The 26,683-nt window shown below is 39.2% G+C and overlaps 1 non-coding gene across 1 annotated transcript; it reads left to right on the top strand.

Moving 5' to 3' along the window:
* Positions 1-24,774: 24,774 nt before the first annotated feature.
* LOC148576070 (small nucleolar RNA R71) lies at positions 24,775-24,882 on the top strand. Its single transcript, XR_015904601.1, has one exon. It is a non-coding gene; the product is annotated as a small nucleolar RNA R71 (small nucleolar RNA).
* The last annotated feature ends 1,801 nt before the right edge of the window (positions 24,883-26,683 follow it).

Here is a 26,683-nt window from a genome sequence, read left to right as displayed (position 1 = left end):
CTGACCTCCCTGCACTCAAAGTGGATTTCTGGAGCTACAGAACTCAAAATGGCGCGCTTCCAATTGCTTTGGAAAGTAGACATCCAGGGCTTTCCAGAAATATATAATAGTCCATACTTTGGCCGAGTTTAGACGACGTAAAAGGGCGTTGAACACCAGTTCTACGCTGCTGTCTGGAGTTAAACGCCAGAAACACGTCACAAGCCAGAGTTGAACGCCAGAAATACGTTACAAACTGGCGTTCAACTCCAAGATTGACCTCTACACGTGTAACATTCAAGCTCAGCCCAAGCACACACCAAGTGGGCCCTGGAAGTGGATTTATGCATCAATTACTTACTTCTGTAAACCCTAGTAACTAGTTTATTATCAATAGGACTTTTTACTATTGTATTAGACATCTTTGATCAGTTTTATGCTATCTTAGACTTTCATGGGGCTGGCCATTCGGCCATGCCTGAACCATTATCACTTATGTATTTTCATACGGTAGAGTTTCTGCACTCCATAGATTAAGGTGTGGAGCTCTGCTGTTCCTCAAAGATTAATGTAAAGTACTACTATTTTTCTATTCAATTCAACTTATTCCGCTTCTAAGATATTCATTCGCACTTCAACCTGAATGTGATGAACGTGACAATCATCATCATTCCCCCACGAACGCGTGCCTGACAACCACTTCCGTTCCACCTTAGATTGAATGAGTATCTCTTGGATCTCTTAATCAGAATCTTCGTGGTATAAGCTAGATTGATGGCGGCATTCATGAGAGTCCGGAAAGTCTAAACCTTGTCTGTGGTATTCCGAGTAGGACTCTGGGATTGAATGACTGTGACGAACTTCAAACTCGCGAATGCTGGGCGTAGTGACAGATGCAAAAGGAGGGTGAATCCTATTCCAGTATGATCGAGAACCTCAGATGATTAGCCGTGCTGTGACAGAGCATTTGGACCATTTTCACAAGAGGATGGGATGCAGCCATTGATAAGGGTGATGCCTCCAGACGATTAGCCATGCAGTGACAGCGCATCGGACCATTTTCCAGAGAGGATAAAAAGTAGCCATTGACAACAGTGATGTCCTTACATAAAGCCAGCCATGGAAAGGAGTAAGACTGATTGGATGAAGACAGCAGGAAAGCAGAGGTTCAGAGGAGCAAAAGCATCTCTATACACTTATCTGAAATTCTCACCAATGATATACATAAGTGTTTCTATCCTTATTTTCTATCTATTTATTATTTATGTTCGAAAACTCCATAACTATTTTATATCCACCTGACTGAGATTTACAAGGTGACCATAGCTTGCTTCAAGCCGACAATCTCCGTGGGATCGTGATGAGTTATTTTGGTGAAAAATAAATTTCTCCCAAAACACACAAATCTAACCGGCAAGTGCACCGGGTCGCATCAAGTAATAAAAACTCACGGGAGTGAGGTCGATCCCACAGGGATTGAAGGATTGAGCAATTTTAGTTTAGTGGTTGATTTAGTCAAGCGAATCAAGATTTGGTTGATGGTTTTGTGACTTGCAGAATTAAATTGCATTGAAGTAAAGAGAACAAGAAATAAATTGCTGAAACGTAAAGAACAAGAAATTAAATTGCAGAAACTTAGAGTGCAAGAAATGTAAATTGCGGAATCTTAAAGTGCAAGGAATGTAAATTGCTTGAAATGTAAAGGGGATTGGGATGTGGATTTGCAGAAATTAAACAAGGAAAAGTTAAATTGCATCAAACAGAAGAGTTAAAGGGAATTGGGATTGAATCGGATCTTATAGCAGAAAAGTAAATGAACATGGAAAGCAAGAAACAGAATGTAAATTGGAGATTTGGATCTCAGGACCCAGAGACTAGAAAACTAAGTCTAGATCTCAATGCCTTCGTAGATCCAATAAGAACAATTGCAAGGGACTTGTAAATTGCAAAGAAAGTAGATGAAGAGCAATTAACAGAAATTAAATTCAATTAGCAGTAAAGAAACAGAGAGATCCAAGGATGAGATTGAAACAGAATTTCTTCAATTCTCCAACCCAAGATCCAAGACAATTGTAATTGAAATTGAAAGCAATAAAACTGAGAGGAAGAGAAGTGAATTCTCCTTCCCCAAGACAAAGAAATTAAAGATCACTCAATATCCAAAGCTCTCCGAAAACTATTCTGAAAATTCAAAGGGAAAGCTCCTGAAGAACTTGAATTCTATCCTATTTATACACTTTCTTCCAATGATCTTCAAGCCTTGAGTTGGGCCTTTGCTCTTGGTGGAATTGGGTTGAAAGAGGCCTTGGTTGATTGCTCTTGAAGTTTGAAGAAGAACCAAAGTGAACCAATTGAACCGGGTTTGAGTTTTGCAAAAGTTGGACCAAAAGTTGGAGCTAAAGTTAGGGGTCTAACTTTGGCTCCAACTTTTCATATCAGCTAGCACAATTTACTGATACCAACATTGGTGCCAACGTTAGGGGTCTAACTTTGACCCTAACGTTGGCCTTGCCTAGTGTGCTTGTGGCGCCAACGTTAGCCTCCAAGTTAGGGGTCTAACGTTGGCGCAAACTTTTGCTCCTCTCCCTTGAATTTTCATGTGCCAACGTTAGCCTCCAAGTTAGGGGGCTAACGTTGGCGCAAACTTTTGGTGCCCAGGGGAGAAATTCATGTGCCAACGTTAGCCTCAAAGTTAGGGGGCTAACGTTGGCGCAAACTTTTGGTGCCCAGGGGAGAAATTCATGTGCCAACGTTAGCCTCCAAGTTAGGGGGCTAACGTTGGGGCTAACTTTTGGAGCCCAGGGGAGAATTTTCAAGTTCCAACGTTAGCCTCCAAGTTAGGGGGCTAACGTTGGGGCTAACTTTTCAACCAAAAGTTTGTGCAAAAGTTTGATGCTAACTTTAGGTCCAGCTTTTTGCTTCCTGGTTCAATTTCACTTATTCCATTGTCCTCTCTTCACTCCTAGCCATTCCTTCTTGCTTCAACCTTTCTCCAAGCTTTCTTCACCTATCATTAATTAACCAAACACATCAAAGCTATGCTCAAAATCATGAGATATTCATTCTTTCATAATATGCAACAAATATAGCATAAAACCTCATGAAATGGCATGAATTCATATATGGTTGATTCAATCAAGGGAAGCATGAAAACCTACTCAATTAGCCTGCTTGTAGCTCAAGAAAGTGCATAATTCTAATGAAAACAAAAGAAAAAGACTAGTTAAAATAGGCTAGGATGACTTGTCATCACAACACCAAACTTAAAGCTTGCTTGTCCCCAAGCAAGAAAAGATTTATTGAGAAGAAAGAATGAAATGGAAGAGGATGTTCATGCTAGCAGAGTATTATTGATAGTTGATGAGCGGATAATTTATACGCTTTTTGGCATTGTTTTTAGTATGTTTTTAGTAGGATCTAGTTACTTTTAGGGATGTTTTCATTAGTTTTTATGTTAAATTCACATTTCTGGACTTTACTATGAGTTTGTGTGTTTTTCTGTGATTTCAGGTATTTTCTGGCTGAAATTGAGGGACTTGAGCAGAAATCAGATTCAGAGGTTGAAAAAGGACTGCTAATGCTGTTGGATTCTGACCTCCCTGCACTCAAAATGGATTTTCTGGAGCTACAGAACTCAAAATGGTGCGCTTCCAATTGCGTTGGAAAGTAGACATCCAGGGCTTTCCAGCAATATATAATAGTTCATACTTTGGCCAAGAATTGATGACGTAAACTGGCGTTCAACGCCAGCCTTCTGCCCAAATCTGGCGTCCAGCGCCAGAAAAGGATCCAAAACCAGAGTTGAACGCCCAAACTGGCACGAAAACTGGCGTTCAACTCCACAAATGGCCTCTGCACGTGCAAACTTAAGCTCAGCCCAAACACACACCAAGTGGGCCCCGGAAGTGGATTTATGCATCAAATACTTACTCATGTAAACCCTAGTAGCTAGTTTATTATAAATAGGACCTCTTACTATTGTATTAGGCATCTTTGGACGCCTGGTTCTTAGATCAAAGGGGCTGGCCATCTCGGCCATGCCTGGACCTTCACTTATGTATTTTCAAACGGTGGAGTTTCTACACTCCATAGATTAAGGTGTGGAGCTCTGCTGTTCCTCAAAGATTAATGCAAAGTACTACTGTTTTCTATTCAATTCTTCTTATTTCGCTTCTAAGATATCCATTCGCACCCAAGAACGTGATGAAGGTGATGATTATGTGTGACGCTCATCATCCTTCTCCCTTATGAACGCGTGCCTGACAAACACTTCCGTTCTACATGAATTAAGCTAGAATGAGTATCTCTTAGATCTCCTAACCAGAATCTTCGTGGTGTAAGCTAGAATGATGGCGGCATTCAAGAGAATCCGGAAAGTCTAAACCTTGTCCGTGGTATTCCGAGTAGGATTCAATGATTGAATGACTGTGACGAGCTCCTAACTCGCGATTGCAGGGCGTTAGTGACAGACGCAAAAGGATAGTAAATCCTATTCCAGCATGATCGAGAACCGACAGATGAATAGCCGTGCCGTGACACGGTGCGTGAGCATATTATTCACTGAGAGGATAAGATGAAGCCATTGACAACGGTGATGCCTCCAGACGATTAGCCGTGCCGTGACAGGGCATTGGATCATTTTCCCGAGAGATGACCGAAAGTAGCCGTTGACAGTGGTGATGTATCACATAAAGCCAGCCATGGAAAGGAGTAAGACTGATTGGATGAAGATAGCAAGAAAGCAGAGGTTTAGAGGAACGAAAAGCATCTCCATTCGCTTATCTGAAATCCCTGCCAATGAATCTACATAAGTATCTCTATCCCTTTTATTGTTTATTTTAATCTAATAAAATATCATGTTTAAATCTGCCTGACTGAGATTTGCAAGGTGACCATAGCTTGCTTCAAGCCAACAATCTCTGTGGGATCGACCCTTACTCACGTAAGGTTTATTACTTGGACGACCCAGTACACTTGTTGGTTAGTTGAACGGAGTTGTGTCCACACATAGTAGAGAGCCATAATAATGATTCCATACAATAACAAAGAGTACTACATTAATGTGATCACAATTTCGTCCACCAAGTTATTGGCGCCGTTGCCGGGGATTGTTTGTGTTTGGACAACTGACGGTTCATCTTGTTGCTCAGATTGGGTAACTTTCTTTTCGTTTTCTTTTTTTAAAATTTTTCAAAAATATTTCAAAACTTTTCTCAACTGTTTTTGAAAAAAAAAATAATAAAAATGTTTTCAAAAATAAATTATTCTATGGCTTCAAAATTTTTAAGAATGAATTCTAGTGTTTCATGAAATATGTTGAATCATATCTGGCTGTAAAGCCATACCCAAACTGCTTTGGGGTTGGCTAATCACTTCAGTGGAGTCATGCCCAATTCTTTTGGATAGAGCATGTTAGGCTTGTCATGTCTGAATTATACTCATATTTTGATTAAAGCTTGGCTGGCTATTAAGCCATGCCTGACCCTTTGATTGGAGCTTTAAGACTAACATGGCAAGATTCCTGGAATTCATATTAAAAATTTTGGAATCCTTATTTTTCTTTTTTCAAAATAATTTTTCGAAAAATATAAAATAAAAATCCAAAAAAAATTAGAAAATCATAAAAATCAAAAATATTTTTGTGTTTCTTGTTTGAGTCTTGAGTCATATCATAAGTTTGGTGTCACTTGCATATGCATCTTGCATTTTTTCGAAAATATCATGCATTCATAGTGTTCTTCATGATCTTCAAGTTGCTCTTGGTAAGTCTTCTTGTTTGATCTTGATGATTTTTTGTTTTGTGTCTTTTCATGTTTATCATATGCATTCTTGAATTCTTAGTGTCTAAGCATTAAAGAATTCTAAGTTTGGTGTCTAGCATGTTTTCTTTGCATTAAAAAAATTTTTCAAAAATATGTTCTTGATGTTCATCATGTTCTTCATAGTGTTCTTGGTGTTCATCTTGACATTCATAGCATTCATGCATGCATTCATTGTTTTGATCTAAAAAAAATTTCATGCATTGCATAATTTTCATGTTTTTCATAAAAATTCAAAAATAAAAAAAAAATATCTTTCCCTTTTTCTCTCATCAAATTCGAAAATTTGGATTGACTTTTTCAAAATTTTTTAAAAATCAAATTGTTTCTCATGAGTCCAATCAAATTTTCAATTTGAAAATCTTATCTTTTTCAAAATCTTTTTCAAAAATCAAATCTTTTTCAAATTTCTTAGTTATTTTCGAAAATTTCAAAAATATTTTTCAAAAATCTTTTTCTTATTTTATATCATAATTTTCGAAAATAACATAAACAATTAATGTTTTGATTCAAAAATTTGAAGTTTGTTACTTGCTTGTTAAGAAAGATTCAAACTTTAAGTTCTAGAATCATATCTTGTGATTTCTTATGAATCAAGTCATTAATTGAGATTTTAAAAATCAAATCTTTTTCACAACTAATTTCTATCATATCTTTTCAAAAATATCTTCTTATCTTATCTTTTTCAAAAATATCTTTTAAAAAAAAAATTTATCTTTCCTAACCTCCTAACTACTTATCTTTTCAAAATTGGTTTTCAAAATTTGTTTCAACTAACTAACTAACTTTTTGTTTGTTTCTTAACTTTTTCAAAACCACCTAACTAACTCTCTCTCTCTCTAATTTTCGAAAATATCTTCCCTCTTTTTCAAAAATATCTTTTCAAAATATCTCTTCTAACTTCCTAACTTCTTATCTTTTCAAAATTTATTTCAACTAACTAACTAACTTTTTGTTTGTTTCTTAACTTTTTCAAAACTACCTAACTAACTCTCTCTCTCTAATTTTCGAAAATACCTCCCTCTTTTTCAAAAATTTCTTTTTAATTAACTAATTATTTTTATTTTCTATTTTTGATTTCAAAAATTTTCGAAAAAATACTAACATTTTTCAAAAACTATTTTCAAAAATCACTAACTCCTTTTCAAAATTAATTTTCGAAAATTCCCTCCTTCTCTCTCATCTTATTCTATTTACTCATTCATATCCTAACATCTCATCTCACATCTCAAGCCTCCTCACAGTTGTGTTTCTTCCATTACATTACATTCTTTGTCTCCCCTTCTTTTCTTCCACTCACAAAGGGATCCCTATACTGTGGTATAAAGGATCTCTATTATTATTATTATTATTATTTTTCTGTCCATTCTTCCTTGTATGAGCAGGAGCAAGGATAAGAACATTCTTGTGGAAGCAGATCCAGAACCTGAAAGGACTCTGAAGAGAAAATTTAGAAAAGCTAAAATACAACAATCCAGAGACAACCTTTCAGAAATTTTCGAACAGGCAGAAGAGATGGCAGCCGAAAATAATAATAATGTAAGGAAGATGCTTGGTGACTTTACTGCACCTAATTCCAATTTACATGGAAGAAGCATCTCCATTCCTGCCATTGGAGCAAACAACTTTGAGCTGAAACCTCAATTAGTTTCTCTGATGCAGCAGAACTGCAAGTTTCATGGACTTCCATCTGAAGATCCTTTTCAGTTCTTAACTGAATTCTTGCAGATATGTGATACTGTTAAGACTAATGGAGTAGATCCTGAAGTCTACAGGCTCATGCTTTTCCCTTTTGCTGTAAGAGACAGAGCTAGATTATGGTTGGATTCTCAACCTAAAGACAGCCTGAACTCTTGGGATAAGCTGGTCACGGCTTTCTTAGCCAAGTACTTTCCTCCTCAAAAGTTGAGCAAGCTAAGAGCTGATGTTCAAACCTTCAGACAGAAAGAAGGTGAATCTCTCTATGAAGCTTGGGAAAGATACAAACAGTTGACCAAAAAGTGTCCTTCTGACATGCTTTCAGAATGGACCATCCTGGATATATTCTATGATGGTTTATCTGAGCTATCAAAGATGTCACTGGACACTTCTGCATGTGGATCCATTCACCTAAAGAAAACGCTTGCAGAAGCTCAAGAACTCATTGACATGGTTGCTAATAACCAGTTCATGTACACTTCTGAAAGGAATCCTGTGAGTAATGGGACGCCTATGAAGAAGGGAGTTCTTGAAGTTGATACTCTGAATGCCATATTGGCTCAGAACAAAATATTGACTCAGCAAGTCAATATGATTTCTCAGAGTCTGCATGGAATGCAAGCTGCATCCAACAGTACTCAAGAGGCATCTTCTGAAGAGGAAGCCTATGATCCTGAGAACCCTGCAATAGCAGAGGTAAATTATTTAGGTGAACCTTATGGAAACACCTAAATCATCCAAATTTCTCATGGAAGGATCAAAAGCCTCAACAAGGCTTTAATAATGGTGGAAGAAACAGGTTTAGCAATAGCAAACCTTTTCCATCATCAACTCAGCAACAGACAGAGAACTCTGAACAAAATGCTTCTAATTTAGCAAATCTAGTCTCTGATCTATCTAAGGCCACTGTAAGTTTCATGAATGAAACAAGGTCTTCCATTAGAAATCTGGAAGCACAAGTGGGCCAGCTGAGTAAAAGGATCACTGAAATCCCTCCTAGTACTCTCCCAAGCAATACAGAAGAGAACCCAAAAGGAGAGTGCAAGGCCATTGACATAAGCGCCATGGCCGAACCTGTGAGGAGAGGAGAGGACGTGAATCCCAAGGAGGAAGACCTCCTGGGACGTCCAGTGATCAATAAGGAGCTTCCCTCTGGGGAACCAAAGGACTCTGAGGCTCATCTAGAGACCATAGAGCTTCCATTGAACCTCCTTATGCCCTTCATGAGCTCTGATGAATATTCCTCTTCTGAAGAGAATGAGGATGTTACTGAAGAGCAAACTGCCAAGTTTCTTGGTGCAATCATGAAGCTGAATGCCAAATTATTTGGCATTGATGCTTGGGAAGTTGAACCTCCCTTGTTCGTCAATGAACTGAGTGATCTGGATCAACTGACATTACCTCAGAAGAGACAGGATCCTGGAAAGTTCATAATCCCTTGTACCATAGGCACCATGATCTTCAAGGCTCTGTGTGACCTTGGTTCAGGAATAAACCTCATGCCCCTCTCTGTAATAGAGAAACTGGGAATCTATGGGGTGCAAGCTGCTAAAATCTCACTAGAGATGGCAGACAGCTCAAGAAAACAGGCTTATGGACAAGTAGAAGATGTATTAGTAAAGGTTGAGGGCCTTTACATACCTACTGATTTCATAATCCTGGATACTGGAAAGGAAGAGGATGAATCCATCATCCTAGGAAGACCTTTCCTGGCCACAGCAAGAGCTGTGATTGATGTTGACAGAGGTGAAATAGTCCTTCAATGGAATGAGAACTCCCTTGTGTTCAAAACTCAAGGATCTCCCTCTGCAACCATGGAGAGGAAGCAGAAAAAGCTTCTCCCAAAGCAGAGTCAACCAGAGCCCCCACAGTCAAACTCTAAGTTTGGTGTTGGGAGGCCACAACTAAACTCTAAGTTTGGTGTTGAACTCCCATATCCAAACTCTAAGTTTGGTATTGGAGAGTCTCAACAAAGCTCTGCACATCTATGAGGCTCCATGAGAGCCCACTGTCAAGCTATTGACATTAAAGAAGCGCTTGTTGGGAGGCAACCCAATGTTTATCTAATTCTTATTTTTATTGTTTTTCATGTTTTCTTAGGTTCATGATCATGTGGAGTCACAAAATAAATATAAAAATTGAAAACGGAATCAAAAACAGCAGAAGAAAAATCACACCTTGGAGGAGCATCTGTCTGGCGTTCAAACGCCAGAACAGAGCATAGTTCTGGCGCTGAACGCCCAGAATGGGGGAATCCTGGCGCTGAACGCCCAGAACAAGCATGGTTCTGGCGTTCAACGCCAGAAATGGCAGCAAAGGGGCATTGAACGCCCAAAATGGGCACCAACCTGGCGCTGAACGCCCAGAGTTGTGTGCAAGGGCATTTTGCATGCCTAAATTGGTGCAGGGATGTAAATGCCTTGACACCCCAAGATCTGTGGACCCCACAGGATCCCCACCTACCTCCACTCACTCTCTTCTCTCTTCTCCATCATCCTCTATTCCCAATAAACACTCTTCCCTATTAATTCTTTACCACTCACATCCAAACACCCACTTTCCTTCAAAATTCAACATCTCTTTCCCACCCAATCCCACCCATATGGCCGAATACACATCTCCCTCCATCTCCTCCATATCTTCTTCTTATTCCTCTATTCTTTCTTCTTTTGCTCGAGGGGGAGCAACATTCTAAGTTTGGTGTGGTAAAAGCATAGCTTTTTTGTTTTTTCCATAACCATTGATGGCACCAAAGGCCAGAGAAACCTCTAGAAAGAGGAAAGGGAAGACAAAAGCTTCCATCAAGGGTCTATAGCTCAGTGGTAGAACATTTGACTGCAAATCAAGAGATCCCTGAGATACCTCAGGGGATACATTTTCTCCCACACAATTATTGGAAGCAACTAAGGGTGGAACATCAAGAGCACTCCATCATCCTTCATGAAATCAGAGAAGATCTAAAAGCAATGAAGGAGGAGCAGCAAAGACAAGGAAGAGACATAGAAGAGCTCAAGGATATCACTAAGGTGGATTCATTCCTTGTTCTTGCTTTCTCTATTTTTCGATTTCTATGTTATGTGCTTATCTATGTTTGTGCCTTCATTACATGATCATTAGTAGTTAGTAACTCTGTCTTAAAGTTATGAATGTCCTATGAATCCATCACCTCTCTTAAATAAAAACTATTTTAATTCAAAAAGAACAAGAAGTACATGAGTTTCGAATGTATCCTTGAACTTAGCTTAATTATATTGATGTGGTGACAATGCTTCTTATTTTCTGAATGTATGCTTGAACAGTGCATATGTCTTTTGAAGTTGTTGTTTAAGAATGTTAAATATGTTGGCTCTTGAAAGAATGATGACTAGGAGACATGTTATTTGATAATCTGAAAAATCATAAAAATGATTCTTGAAGCAAGAAAAAGCAGCAAAGAACAAAGCTTGCAGAAAAAAAAAATAGGCGAAAAAAAAATAGAAAGAAAAAGAAAAAGCAAGCAGAAAAAGCCAATAACCCTTAAAACCAAAAGGCAAGGGCAAATAAAAAGGATCCCAAGGCTTTGAGCATCAGTGGATAGGAGGGCCTAAAGGAATAAAATCCTGGTCTAAGCGGCTAAACCAAGCTGTCCCTAACCATGTGCTTGTGGCGTGTAGGTGTCAAGTGAAAACTTGAGACTGAGCGGTTAAAGTCAAGGTCCAAAGCAAAAAAAGAGTGTGCTTAAGAACCCTGGACACCTCTAATTGGGGACTTTAGCAAAGCTGAGTCACAATCTGAAAAGGTTCACCCAATTATGTGTCTGTGGCATTTATGTATCCGATGGTAATACTGGAAAACAAAGTGCTTAGGGCCACGGCCAAGACTCATAAAGAAGTTGTGTTCAAGAATCATCATACTGAACTAGGAGAGTCAATAACACTATTCGAAATCTGAAGTTCCTATAGATGCCAATCATTCTGAACCTCAATGGATAAAGTGAGATGCCAAAACTATTCAAGAGGCAAAAAGCTATAAGTCCCGCTCATATGATTGGAGCTATGTTTCATTGATAGTTTGAAATTTATAGTATATTCTCTTCTTTTTATCCTATTTGATTTTTAGTTGCTTGGGGACAAGCAACAATTTAAGTTTGGTGTTGTGATGAGCGGATAATTTATACGCTTTTTGGCATTATTTTTAGTATGTTTTTAGTAGGATCTAGTTACTTTTAGGGATGTTTTCATTAGTTTTTATGTTAAATTCACATTTCTGGACTTTACTATGAGTTTGTGTGTTTTTCTATGATTTCAGGTATTTTCTGGCTGAAATTGAGGGACTTGAGCAGAAATCAGATTCAGAGGTTGAAAAAGGACTGCTGATGCTGTTGGATTCTGACCTCCCTGCACTCAAAATAGATTTTCTGGAGCTACAAAACTCAAAATGGCGCTCTTCCAATTGCGTTGGAAAGTAGACATCCAGGGCTTTCCAGCAATATATAATAGTCCTTACTTTGGCCAAGAATTGACGACGTAAACTGGCGTTCAACGCCAGCCTTCTGCCCAAATCTGGCGTCCAGCGCCAGAAAAGGATCCAAAACCAGAGTTGAACGCCCAAACTGGCACGAAAACTGGCGTTCAACTCCACAAATGGCCTCTGCACGTGCAACACTTAAGCTCAGCCCAAACACACACCAAGTGGGCCCCGGAAGTGGATTTATGCATCAAATACTTACTCATGTAAACCCTAGTAGCTAGTTTATTATAAATAGGACCTCTTACTATTGTATTAGGCATCTTTGGACGCCTGGTTCTTAGATCAAAGGGGCTGGCCATCTCGGCCATGCCTGGACCTTCACTTATGTATTTTCAAACGGTAGAGTTTCTACACTCCATAGATTAAGGTGTGGAGCTCTGCTGTTCCTCAAAGATTAATGCAAAGTACTACTGTTTTCTATTCAATTCTTCTTATTTCGCTTCTAAGATATCCATTCGCACCCAAGAACGTGATGAAGGTGATGATTATGTGTGACGCTCATCATCCTTCTCCCTTATGAATGCGTGCCTGACAAACACTTCCGTTCTACATGAATTGAGCTAGAATGAGTATCTCTTAGATCTCCTAACCAAAATCTTCGTGGCGTAAGCTAGAATGATGGTGGCATTCAAGAGAATCCGGAAAGTCTAAACCTTGTCCGTGGTATTCCGAGTAGGATTCAATGATTGAATGACTGTGACGAGCTCCTAACTCGCGATTGCAGGGCGTTAGTGACAGACGCAAAAGGATAGTAAATCCTATTCCAGCATGATCGAGAACCGACAGATGAATAGCCGTGCCGTGACAGGGTGCGTGAGCATATTATTCACTGAGAGGATAAGATGAAGCCATTGACAACGGTGATGCCTCCAGACGATTAGCCGTGCCGTGACAGGGCATTGGATCATTTTCCCGAGAGATGACCGAAAGTAGCCGTTGACAGTGGTGATGTATCGCATAAAGCCAGCCATGGAAAGGAGTAAGACTGATTGGATGAAGATAGCAAGAAAGCAGAGGTTCAGAGGAACGAAAAGCATCTCCATTCGCTTATCTGAAATCCCTGCCAATGAATCTACATAAGTATCTCTATCCCTTTTATTGTTTATTTTAATCTAATAAAATATCATGTTTAAATCCGCCTGACTGAGATTTGCAAGGTGACCATAGCTTGCTTCAAGCCAACAATCTCTGTGGGATCGACCCTTACTCACGTAAGGTTTATTACTTGGACGACCCAGTACACTTGCTGGTTAGTTGAACGGAGTTGTGTCCACACATAGTAGAGAGCAATAATAATGATTCCATACAATAACAAAGAGTACTACATTAATGTGATCACAATTTCGTCCACCAATAGTTCATGGGGTTTTCTGTGGATATGCAAATACTCACTTCTTATTGACTCCTAGGTCTAGAAAGTCTCCTTCAAGCTTCAAGTGACATACTGCTATGACCTCTCATTATTCCTTTATCCTTGGCTATTACTTTGTTCATAAGCTTTATTTGAGTGTCATGTGTAGCAAGTTCATTTTCTTTTCTTTATACTTGACACATTATTCACCATAGACACTTGGCTCACATTCCTTCTTAAAACATTGATGCCCAGCACCTCTTTGGGTTACTAAATGCCTTGTAGATAGGTTGCTCTTGATAGTGGACTTTCAGCTGATGATCCCGGATTAGTTAACCCAAGTCACCGAGTGTTGAAGCACTCCTAAGAGCTTACTAATCCAAGCAGATCCTAGTACAAAGACATCACAGGCATATATTTTAGAGTTCAAGCTATTGGTGTCCAGCTTTGTTTCTTTTTGTTTCCTTTTGTTCTGCCACTTTTTGGCTATCTTTTTTTTCTTTCCTTCTTTTTGTGTTTCTTTCTAACCAAGGAAATTTTTTTGTTTAATTGAGATTCATAGACAGTAGGCCACTCTTTACTTAGAATGAGGTATCCTAGCTCTTTATTCACTAAAAGTGAGCTATTATACAATCACACACATACCACCACTTACTTTTATTCTACTTCTATCTAACAGAGACCATCTTACTTCATATTCAAGCATTTCTTTTATTGAATTTAAAAATGCAGGGGACAACACATGCTTCTTGTCAAGTGAAAATAAACACACAAGCACACACATAAACTAGCCTACTTATTTTAAAAGAAACAAACATAATGCAAAGGATTTTAATTAAGAAGAACTACTTAGAAATGCAAAGACAACTTAGAACAGATAGAATGCATGCTTTTTTTCTTTGTAGTGATGAACAAGGAGCAAGTCCACCTTTCATTTGTCATGCCTTTTCTTTCTCCTTTCATACACTTGGCTGCTAGTGTTCCCACCATCCTTGTTTGGTGCCTGTTGATCTTGCCAAAAGCCAGCCTTATTCATAGCCTCCTCCATTCTATCTTCAAGTCTCATAGCCCTGCTTACTTCTACCTCACTTCTCTTTTTGAAGAATTCATCAAAAGTTGGGAATGCCGGATCCATGTTGTGCAAATGTTCTCCAATATAGTTCAGTTTGATTTGGCTATTGATGTTGTAATCGGCTTGTACTTCATACCTTGCATCTTGGAGTGTTGTGAACTCTTTAAGAGCCTTCAAATTTTCAGCTTGCATTTGCTCCAACTTCCCAAAAGATTCATGAGATTGAAAGGCATGTTCTTCTTGCATCACAAGAAATCTTGACTCGAATTCATTTTGTTTGTTCATTATTCTTAGCTCCCTTTCTTCTTGTGCTTGTTGGTTTTTCATGTACAGAGAATGGTATTCCTCTTGCCTTTCTTGGATTCTCGTGTACTGTTGAGACAATCTCCCTATTGCTTCTTGCATTTGAGTCATATCCATATTGCCATGTGGGAAAAAGTGTGGCTGTTCCTCCTCCTCTTGTGGCTCTTCTTCTATGTGTGGCTCATCTTCTTCCATTGGTTCTTCTCTTTCCCTTCCTCCATGTGGTCTTCGGCCTTGATGTGCTTCAAGGGGCATCATCATTCGTTCAATGGTTATGGGCATGCCTTGGCTTAACCACATTGGATTCTCCTCTTCCATTGGAACCTTAGCCTTCGCACACAACCTCCAAATGGTGCTCGGATAGTACAACCAAGATCCGGCCGAATTCTTTTCAGCTAGCTTTTGAATGTCTCTTGCAAGGATTTCATGAACTCTTATCTCTCCTCCCACAATGATGTAATGCAGCATCACGGCTCTCTCCCTGTTAACTTCTGAGGTGTTCACTGTGCCCAGAATTGATCTTTTCATCAACTCATACCATCCTTTTGCTTCCGGAGTGAGGTTACATCTCTTCAGGAACTTGTATCTGTTCTTGTTATCTCCTTCCCACTCTGAGTTCTCAAAACAAATGTCTCTCGCAATCTCCTCATAATCCTGATCTTCATTCAATCTTTGTTGGTATCCCGGTTCATCAAAGCGGACTGACTTTAGTTTCAAGACTTTCTTGATTGCATCCGGGCTAAAGTCTACTTCCACCCCCCGCACATAGCTCTTGTACATTGGGGGCTCACGCATGTCAAGCCTTGGGACATTTGCATAGAACTCTCTTATGATATTGGCATTGATTCGGGTGGCTGGTGATGCAAGTTCCTCCCACCTCCTCTTCCGGATTTTGTTCTTCATTTCTTGACATCCATCATCCGGCAACAAGAATGGAATTTCAGGATAGATTCTTTTCTCGTTCATCCATTGAATTTGCATTTGATGAAACCAAGACTTGAACCTCCGTTGGTCATATTCATGTGTGTCTTCCTCCACTATGGGATCTTTTCCTTTTCTTCGTTTGGTTCTTGAGGAGGATGCCATGATCACTTGGTTGGTTGAGAAGGGGTGTGAAGAATGTTGGAGAGTTTGATGTGTGTTTGGAGCAAAAAGAAATTGAGACCGCACTTGCTATGACAAGAAATGATGAAGAGAAGTTTAAGTGGTTGGAGTTTAAAGTAAGAGAAATGTTGCACAAAGCTTGTTATGTTGAGGAGTGATGAAGGGAGTAAAGTTTCCAAGGTTGAAGTGATTCGGTCATGTGCATGGCTTGAAGGTGGTATGCTTTTAAATGAGCAATGAAGGGTTGGGATGCAATTAGACTTATGGAGATCAAAGGTATGCATGTAAGGATGAATGAAGACAAAGTTTTCTCCTTCCCTTGCCTTTGCCGTGATCATTCTCAAGGAGTGGCAGATTTCTTTTTCGAGGCATGTGATGGGATTTTGTCTTCATGCTATGCTTTCCTTTGTCTTGTCTTTTTCTTTGGAGATTCTTTGACCTCCTAGTCACCACAACAAGACAACATACATTAGTCTTATCCAACCGTAGCAAGAGTGTTCTTTTTTTTTTAAAAACTATGTGAACCATCAATTCTTATCTCATTTGAACCGTGACACTCTCTTTGGAGGACACCAAACTTAATGTTTGGTAATGTATAAAGAAAATGAGTCTCTTCCTCCAATTAGTGAAGTTCAAATGTTACATGTTCATAAGAATTATTTTCATTACACTTTCTTTTTCTCTCTCTTTTTTTTTTCATGAAGGATCAATTGTATCCTTAAATCGGTGCATCAAAGTTTGATGAACACCAAACTTGTTTCTTGTCAAAGGGTACATCACAATTAATGCCTTCATTACCGAATAAGAATTTTTCTATTTATAAGGTTTTGGAAAATAACAAATGTATGATTATTGATGCATGAGTTTCAAATTTTCATGAAGCTATGTGGACACCAAACTTAGTGTTTGGCCATATGCTTTATCAAGACATTTTAAGCATGTGAAACAAAATTCTTTGTAACATTGGTTTAGTGTGCTTGGAGGTACACCAAACTTAGTATATGTTTCATAACAGTGCATGCAGTCAATGGACATGTTCATGAAAAGAGAAAAGAATTCATGCTCAAATGATCATAACTTATTGAATTTAAAATGACATGAATCTTAAAGCATGGGTTGCCTCCCATGGAGCGCTCTTTTATTGTCACTAGCTTGACATTGAGGCTTTCTTTTATGGTGGTTGGTGCTTGTAGGGCCTCAATTTGTCTCCCCTGACCGTGATACTCTTCTTTGTTCTCTGGTGTTCAATTTTAGCATGTTCTAATGATAGTATGTTGCTGACAGTGTAGTAATCCTCGGTTTGTTGATTTGCCCCCAGCTGTTGATATATCAGTTGCACTTTGTCACCTTTGGAAAGCCCCTCTGTTGGAATCTTTTTGTTCTTCCAACCCCTTTTTGCTTTGTTTCTGCGCTTCATCTTTCCTTTTGGTGATCTTTCTTTTCTGGCTGTAGGCTTTCCTTGGGGACCTCTCTTCTCAGTGGCCAGTACTCTAATATCCTCTTGGGCTTCTTCATCAGTTTGCACAATCCTTAGCATTGGGATGTTGCTGTGACTTTCCTGGTCATTTTTCATATAGTCTTTCTTCTCCTTGCTAAATTGTGCCTCTGGTAATACCTTCAGAGTGACACTCTGGTCATGCATCCTGAGAGTTAATTCCCCTTCCTCTACGTCTATGATAGCTCTAGCAGTGGCCAAGAATGGCCTTCCCAGTATAACAGAGTCACCATCATCATCGTTTGATTCTAGAACCACAAAATCAGTAGGGTATATAAAACTGTCCACCTTGACCAAAAGATTTTCAATTACACCTCTGGGGTATACCATTGACTTGTCTACCAGCTCCAGAGACATTTGTACTGGTTTGACCTCCTCTATATGCAGCTTTTTCACCAAGGAGGATGGTATTAAGTTAATACTTGCTCCGAGATTGCACATTGCTTTAGTGATGGTCAATTCCCCAATGGTGCAAGGCAACAGGAAGCTTCCTGGGTCCTCAAGCTTGGGAGGAAGCCCCTTTTGAATCAAGGCCCTGCATTCCTCAGTAATCATTATGGTTTCTTTCTCATCCCAGCTTCTTTTCTTGTTGATAAGATCCTTCAGAAACTTGGAATATAGAGGCATTTGCTCAAGTGCTTCAGCCAAGGGAATATTGATTTTCAGCTTCTTAAAAATCTCAAGGAATTTGTGAAAATGCTGGTCTTTAACCTCTTTGTTAAACCTCTGGGGATATGGCAGTGGAGGTGTGATGCTCTTTCCTATTTGCTGCTGTCCCTGAGCTACTTCCTTTGAGCTATGTGGCTGGTTGTCCTTCTTTTTAAGTTTCTCAGTGCCTTTGTTTGGCATCACAACTTGCTCCTTAGCCTCATCTGCCTTTATTTGATTCTCATCCTCCGTTGGTTCTTTGATGTTCTCTGTTTGCTTCCTTGTAGTGTCATTGTTGCTTATCAATGTTCTCCCACTCCTTAATTGTATTGCCTTGCATTCCTCCTTGGGATTTGGGATTGTGTCACTGGGTAGTGAGTTTGAAGGCCTCTCAATAGATACTTGCTTGGAGAGTTGCCCCATCTGTCTCTCTAGGCTCTTCAGGGAAGCTTCCTGATTCTTGGTTACCATTTCCTGATGTTTCAACATTTTGTCTATCATGGCCTCCAAGTGAGTGATTCTTTGGGCTTCAGGTGATACTTGAGGTGGGTTATGAGATGTGGGTGGTGGATGGTAGGTGTTTTGGTTGGTGAGTTGGTTATTAGATTGGTATTGGTTGAGGTTGGGGTGGTTGTTTTGAGGTTTTCTATAGGGGTTTTGGTTAGTCTGCTGCTGGTTGTGATTTTGGTTGCTTCTTGGGTTGTGTTGGTTTGAATTCCTCTGCCATGGTTGTTGGTTTTGGGTATGGTTATCTCCCCATCTGAGGTTTGGGTGGTTCTTCCAGGATGGATTGTATGTATCACAATACACTTCATTTGGTCCTTGGTTGTGCATAAACTGTACTTGCTCTTGTTGTTGTTCTTCTTGAGTTTCTTCACTCTGTCCCCAAGTGGTTGATGGTTGGCTAGTGTTCACTGCTGCAACTTGGAGACTATCAATCCTCTTGGCCATTTGCTCAAATTGTTGTTGGATTTGCTGCTGCATCATCTTGTTTTGAGCTAGGATTGAATCCACTCCTTCTAGCTCCATTACTCCTCTCCTTTGTGATGGTTGGCGGCCTCTTTGGTGAGAAAAGAAATATTGGTTGTTGGACACCATATCAATGAGTTCTTGAGCTTCTTCTGCAGTTTTCATGAGTTGCAAGGAACCTCCAGCTGAATGATCCAAAGCTTCCTGGGATTTCAGTGTTAAGCCTTCATAGAAATTTTGAAGCTTCTCCCACTCATTAAACATAGCAGGGGGACATTTCCTGATCAGAGCCTTGTACCTCTCCCATGCCTCATAGATGGGTTCGGCCTCCTGATGCACGAAATTGTGATCTCTGGTAATGGCTTCTTAGGCCAGATACTCTGATCTAGTTTTACAGTCTGTCACAACTTCGATACAACTAACCAGCAAGTGCACTGGGTCGTCCAAGTAATACCTTACGTGAGTAAGGGTCGAATCCCATGGAGATTGTTGGTATGAAGCAAGCTATGGTCACCTTGCAAATCTCAGTCAGGCGGATATAAAATAATTATGGAGTTTTCGAATAATAAATAATAAAATAGGGATAGAGGTACTTATGTAAATCATTGGTAGGAATTTCAGATAAGCGAATGGAGATGCTTTACGTTCCTCTGAACCTCTGCTTTCCTGCTATCTTCATCCAGTCAGTCTTACTCCTTTCCATGGCTGGCTTTATGCAAGGGCATCACCGTTGTCGGTGGCTACATCCCCTCCTCTCAGTGAATAATATGCTCACGCACCCTGTCACAGCACGGCTATTCATCTGTCGGTTCCCGATCATGCTGGAATAGGATTCACCCTCCTTTTGTGTCTGTCACTAACGCCCAACAATCGCGAGTTTGAAGCTTGTCATAGTCATTCAATCATTGAATCCTACTCAGAATACCACAGACAAGGTTTAGACCTTCCGGATTCTCTTGAATGCCGCCATCATTCTAGCTTACGCCACGAAGATTCTGGTTAGGAGATCTAAGAGATACTCATTCTAGCTTTATTTCATGTAGAACGGAGGTGTTTGTCAGGCACGTGTTCGTAGGGGAGATGGTGATGAGCGTCACACATAATCATCACCTTCATCACGTTCTTGGGTGCGAATGGATATCTTAGAAGCGAAATAAGAAGAATTGAATAGAAAACAGTAGTACTTGCATTAATCTTTGAGGAACAGCAGAGCTCCACACCTTAATCTATGGAGTGCAGAAATTCTACCGTATGAAAATACATAAGTGAAGGTCCAGGCATGGCCGGGATGGCCAGCCCCCTAAACGTGATCAATAGTCTCCTAAGATGAACAATGGAACAAAACTGAGACCAAAGATGATCTAATACAATAGTAAGAGGTCCTATTTATAATAAACTAGTCACTAGGGTTTACATGAGTAAGTATTTGATGTATAAATCCACTTCCGGGGCCCACTTGGTGTGTGTTTGGGCTGAGCTTGAGTGTTGCACGTGCAGAGGCCATTTGTGGAGTTGAACGCCAGTTTCTGTGCCAGTTTGGGCGTTCAACTCTAGTTTTGGATCCTTTTCTGGCGCTGGACGCCAGATTTGGGCAGAAGGCTGGCGTTGAACGCCAGTTTACGTCATCAATTCTTGGCCAAAGTATGGACTATTATATATTGCTAAAAAGCCCTGGATGTCTACTTTCCAACGCAAATGGAAGCGCGCCATTTCGAGTTCAGTAGCTCCAGAAAATCCACTTTGAGTGCAGGGAGGTCAGAATCCAACAGCATCAGCAGTCCTTTTTCAACCTCTGAATCTGATTTCTGCTCAAGTCCCTCAATTTCAGCCAGAAAATACCTGAAATCACAGAAAAACACACAAACTTATAGTAAAGTCCAGAAATGTGAATTTAACATAAAAACTAATGAAAACATCCCTAAAAGTAACTAGATCCTACTAAAAACATACTAAAAACAATGTCAAAAAGCGTATAAATTATCCGCTCATCACAACACCAAACTTAAATTGTTGCTTGTCCCCAAGCAACGGAAAATCAAATAGGATAAAAAGAAGAGAATATACTATAAATTCCAAACTATCAATGAAACATAGCTTCAATCAAATGAGCGGGATTTATAGCTTTTTGCCTCTTGAATAGTTTTGGCATCTCACTTTATCCATTGAGGTTTAGAATGATTGGCATCTATAGGAACTTCAGATTTCGAATAGTGTTATTGACTCTCCTAGTTCAGTATGATGATTCTTGAACACAGCTTCTTTATGAGTCTTGGCCGTGGCCCTAAGCACTTTGTTTTCCAGTATTACTACCGGATACATAAATGCCACAGACACATAATTGGGTGAACCTTTTCAGATTGTGACTCAGCTTTGCTAGAGTCCCCAATTAGAGGTGTCCAGGGTTCTTAAGCACACTTTTCTTTTGCTTTGGACCTTGACTTTAACCGCTCAGTCTCAAGTTTTCACTTGAGACCTACACGCCACAAGCACATGGTTAGGGACAGCTTGGTTTAGCCGCTTAGACCAGGATTTTATTCCTTTAGGCCCTCCTATCTACTGATGCTCAAAGCCTTGGGATCCTTTTTATTTGCCCTTGCCTTTTGGTTTTAAGAGCTTTTGGCTTTTTCTGCTTTTTTTTTTTTTCTATATATATATTTTTTTCGCCCCTTTTTTTTTTCTGCAAGCTTTGTTCTTTGCTGCTTTTTCTTGCTTCAAGAATCATTTTTATGATTTTTCAGATTATCAAATAACATGTCTCCTAATCATCATTCTTTCAAGAGCCAACATATTTAACATTCTTAAACAACAACTTCAAAAGATATATGCACTGTTCAAGCATACATTCAGAAAACAAGAAGCATTGTCACCACATCAATATAATTAAGCTAAGTTCAAGGATAAATTCGAAACTCATGTACTTCTTGTTCTTTTGAATTAAAACATTTTTCATTTAAGAGAGGTGATGGATTCATAGGACATTCATAACTTTAAGACATAGTTACTACTACTAATGATCATGTAATGAAGACACAAACATAGATAAGCACATAACATAGAAAACGAAAAGCAGAAGAATTAAGAACAAGGAATGAATCCACCTTAATGATGTCCTTGAGCTCTTCTATGTCTCTTCCTTGTCTTTGCTGCTCCTCCTTCATTGCTTTTAGATCTTCTCTGATTTCATGAAGGATGATGGAGTGCTCTTGATGTTCCACCCTTTAGTTGCTTCCAATAATTGTGTGGAAGAAAATGTATCCCCTGAGGTATCTCAGGGATCTCTTGATTTGCAGTCAAATGTTCTACCACTGAGCTATAGACCCTTGATGGAAGCTTTTTATTTTCCCTTTCCTCTTTCTAGAGGTTTCTCTGGCCTTAGGTGCCATCAATGGTTATGGAAAAAACAAAAAAGCTATGCTTTTACCACACCAAACTTAGAATGTTGCTCGCCCTCGAGCAAAAGAAGAAAGAATAGAAGAATAAGAAGAAGATATGGAGGAGATGGATGGGAGTGTGTATTCGGCCATATGGGTGGGATTGGGTGGGAGAGAGATGTTGAATTTTTTAAGGTGGTGGGTGTATGGATGTGAGTGGTAAATGGGAAAAAAGAAGGGATGATCATGAATGGAAAGAGAGATGATGAGGTAGGTGGGGATCCTGTGGGGTCCACAGATCCTGAGATGATCCTGTGGGGTCCACAGATCCTGAGGTGTCAAGGCATTTACATCCCTGCACCAATTTAGGCATGCAAAATGCCCTTGCACACAACTCTGGGCGTTCAGCGCCAGGTTGGTGCCCATTTTGGGCGTTCAACGCCCCTTTGCTGCCATTTCTGGCGTTGAACGCCAGAACCATGCTTGTTCTGGGCGTTCAGCGCCAGGATGCTCCCATTCTGGGCGTTCAGCGCCAGAACTATGCTCTGTTCTGGCGCTGAACGCCAGACAGATGCTCCTCCAGGGTGTGATTTTTCTTCTGCTGTTTTTTATTCCGTTTTCAATTTTTCTATTTATTTTGTGACTCCACATGATCATGAACCTAAGAAAACATGAAAAATAATAAAAATAAGAATTAGATAAACATTGGGTTGCCTCCCAACAAGCGCTTCTTTAATGTCAATAGCTTGACAGTGGGCTCTCATGGAGCCTCACAGATGTGCAGAGCTTTGTTGAGACTCTCCAACACCAAACTTAGAGTTTGGATATGGGAGTTCAACACCAAACTTAGAGTTTGGTTGTGGCCTCCCAACACCAAACTTAGAGTTTGACTGTGGGGGCTCTGGTTGACTCTGCTTTGAGAGAAGCTTTTCAAGCTTCCTCTCCATGGTTGCAGAGGGAGATCCTTGAGTTTTGAATACAAGGGAGTTCTCATTCCATTGAAGGACTATTTCACCTCTGTCAACATCAATCACAGCTCTTGCTGTGGCCAGGAAAGGTCTTCCTAGGATGATGGATTCATCATCTTCCTTTCCAGTATCCAGGACTATGAAATCAGTAAGTATGTAAAGGCCCTCAACCTTTACTAATACATCTTCTACTTGTCCATAAGCCTGTTTTCTTGAGTTGTCTGCCATCCCTAGTGAGATTTTAGCAGCTTGCACCCCATAGATTTCCAGTTTCTCTATTACAGAGAGGGGCATGAGGTTTATTCCTGAACCAAGGTCACACAGAGCCTTAAAGATCATGGTGCCTATGGTACAACGTATTATGAACTTTCCAGGATCCTGTCTCTTCTGAGGCAATGTCAGTTGATCCAGATCACTTAGTTCATTGATGAACAAGGGAGGTTCAACTTCCCAAGTATCAATGCCAAATGATTTGGCATTTAGCTTCATGATTGCACCAAGAAACTTGGCAGTTTGCTCTTCAGTAACATCCTCATTCTCTTCAGAAGAGGAATACTCATCAGAGCTCATGAAGGGCATAAGGAGGTTCAATGGGATCTCTATGGTCTCTAGATGAGCCTCAGAGTCCTTTGGTTCCTCAGAGGGAAGCTCCTTATTGACCACTGGACGTCTCAGGGGGTCTTCCTCCTTGGGATTCACGTCCTCTCCTCTCCTCACAGGTTCGGCCATGGCGCTTATGTCAATGGCCTTGCACTCTCCTTTTGGATTTTCTTCTGTATTGCTTGGGAGAGTACTAGGAGGGATTTCAGTGATCCTTTTACTCAGCTGGCCCACTTGTGCTTCCAGATTTCTAATGGAAGACCTTGTTTCATTCATGAAACTTACAGTGGCCTTAGATAGATCAGAGACTAGATTTGCTAAATTAGAAGCATTTTGTTCAGAGTTCTCTGTCTGTTGCTGAGTTGATGATGGAAAAGGTTTGCCATTGCTAAACCTGTTTCTTCCACCATTATTAAAGCCTTGTTGAGGCTTTTGATCCTTCCATGAGAAATTTGGATGATTTCTCCATGTTGAGTTATAGGTGTTTCCATAAGGTTCACCTAAGTAATTTACCTCTGCTATTGCAGGGTTCTCAGGATCATAGGCTTCTTCTTCAGGAGAAGCCTCTTGAGTACTATTGGATGCAGCTTGCATTCCATGCAGACTCTGAGAGATCATATTGACTTGCTGAGTCAATATTTTATTCTGAGCCAATATGGCATTCAGAGTATCAACTTCAAGAACTCCCTTCTTCATAGGCGTCCCATTACTCACAGGATTCCTTTCAGAAGTGTACATGAACTGGTTATTAGCAACCATGTCAATGAGTTCTTGAGCTTCTGCAGGCGTTTTCTTTAGGTGAATGGATCCACCTGCAGAGGTGTCCAGTGACATTTTCGATAGCTCAGATAAACCATCATAGAATATATCCAGGATGGTCCATTCTGAAAGCATGTCAGAAGGACACTTTTTGGTCAACTGTTTGTATCTTTCCCAAGCTTCATAGAGGGATTCACCTTCTTTCTGTCTGAAGGTTTGAACATCATCTCTAAGCTTGCTCAGCTTTTGAGGAGGAAAGTACTTGGCTAAGAAAGCCGTGACCAGCTTATCCCAAGAGTTCAGGCTGTCTTTGGGTTGAGAATCCAACCATAATCTAGCTCTGTCTCTTACAGCAAAGGGGAAAAGCATGAGCCTGTAGACTTCAGGATCTACTCCATTAGTCTTAACAGTATCACATATCTGCAAGAATTCAGTTAAGAACTGAAAAGGATCTTCAGATGGAAGTCCATGAAACTTGCAGTTCTGCTGCATCAGAGAAACTAATTGAGGTTTCAGCTCAAAGTTGTTTGCTCCAATGGCAGGAATGGAGATGCTTCTTCCATGTAAATTGGAATTAGGTGCAGTAAAGTCACCAAGCATCTTCCTTACATTATTATTATTTTCGGCTGCCATCTCTTTTTCCTGTTCGAAAATTTCTGAAAGGTTATCTCTGGATTGTTGTATTTTAGCTTCTCTTAATTTTCTCTTCAGAGTTCTTTCAGGTTCTGGATCTGCTTCCACAAGAATGTTCTTATCCTTGCTCCTGCTCATATGACAAAGAAGAAGGCACAGAAAAATAATAATAATAATAGAGATCCTTTATACCACAGTATAGGGATCCCTGTGTGAGTAGAAGAAGAGGGGGAGACAAAGAATGTAATATAATGGAAGAAACACAACTGTACCGATGGAAGAGATGTGAGATGAGATGTTAGGATATGAATGAATAAATAGAATAGGATGGGGGAGAAGGAGGGAATTTTCGAAAATTATTTTTGAAAAGGAGTTAGTGATTTTTGAAAATAGTTTTTGAAAATTGTTAGTATTTTTTTTTTCGAAAATTTTTGAAATTAAAAAATAAAAATAAAAATAATTAGTTAATTAAAAAGAAATTTTTGAAAAAGAGGGAAGATATTTTCGAAAATTAGAGAGAGAGAGAGTTAGTTAGGTAGTTTTGAAAAAGTTGAGAAACAACCAAAAAGTTAGTTAGTTAGTTGAAACAAATTTTGAAAAGATAAGAAGTTAGGAAGTTAGAAAAGATATTTTGAAATCATATTTTGAAAAAGATAAGATAAGAAGATATTTTTGAAAAGATATGATAAAATTAGTTTTTGAAAAAGATTTGATTTTTAAAATCACAATTAATGACTTGATTCATAAGAAATCACAAGATATGATTCTAGAACTCAAAGTTTGAATCTTTCTTAACAAGCAAGTAACAAACTTCAAATTTTTGGATCAAAACATTAATTGATTATGTTATTTTCGAAAATTTGTGAAAAAAATAAGAAAAATATTTTTGAAAATATTTTTTGGAATTTTCGAAAATAACTAACAATTTTGAAAAAGATTTGATTTTTGAAAAAGATTTTGAAAAAGATAAGATTTTCAAATTGAAAATTTGATTTGACTCATGAGAAACAATTTGATTTTAAAAATTTTTGAAAAAGTCAACTCAAATTTTCGAATTTGATGAGAGAAAAAGGGAAAGATATTTTTTTGATTTTTGAATTTTTATGATGAGAGAGAAAAACGCAAAAAAAATGCAATGCATGAAATTTTTAGATCAAAACATGTGATGCATGCAAGAATGCTATGAATGTCAAGATGAACACCAAGAACACTTTGAATGTCATGATGAACATCAAGAACATATTTTTGAAAAATTTTTAATGCAAAGAAAACATGCAAGACACCAAACTTAGAATTCTTCAATGCTTACGCACTAAGAATTCAAGAATGCATATGATAAACATGAAAAGACACAAAACAAAAAATCATCAAGATCAAACAAGAAGACTTACCAAGAACAACTTGA

This window comes from Arachis ipaensis, chromosome B1 (genome assembly GCF_059453495.1).
Source record: "Arachis ipaensis isolate K30076 ecotype BB chromosome B1, ASM5945349v1, whole genome shotgun sequence".
NCBI lineage: Eukaryota > Viridiplantae > Streptophyta > Magnoliopsida > Fabales > Fabaceae > Arachis > Arachis ipaensis.
Note: the sequence above shows the minus strand (reverse complement) of the source record. Positions and strands in the feature narration are given on the sequence as shown.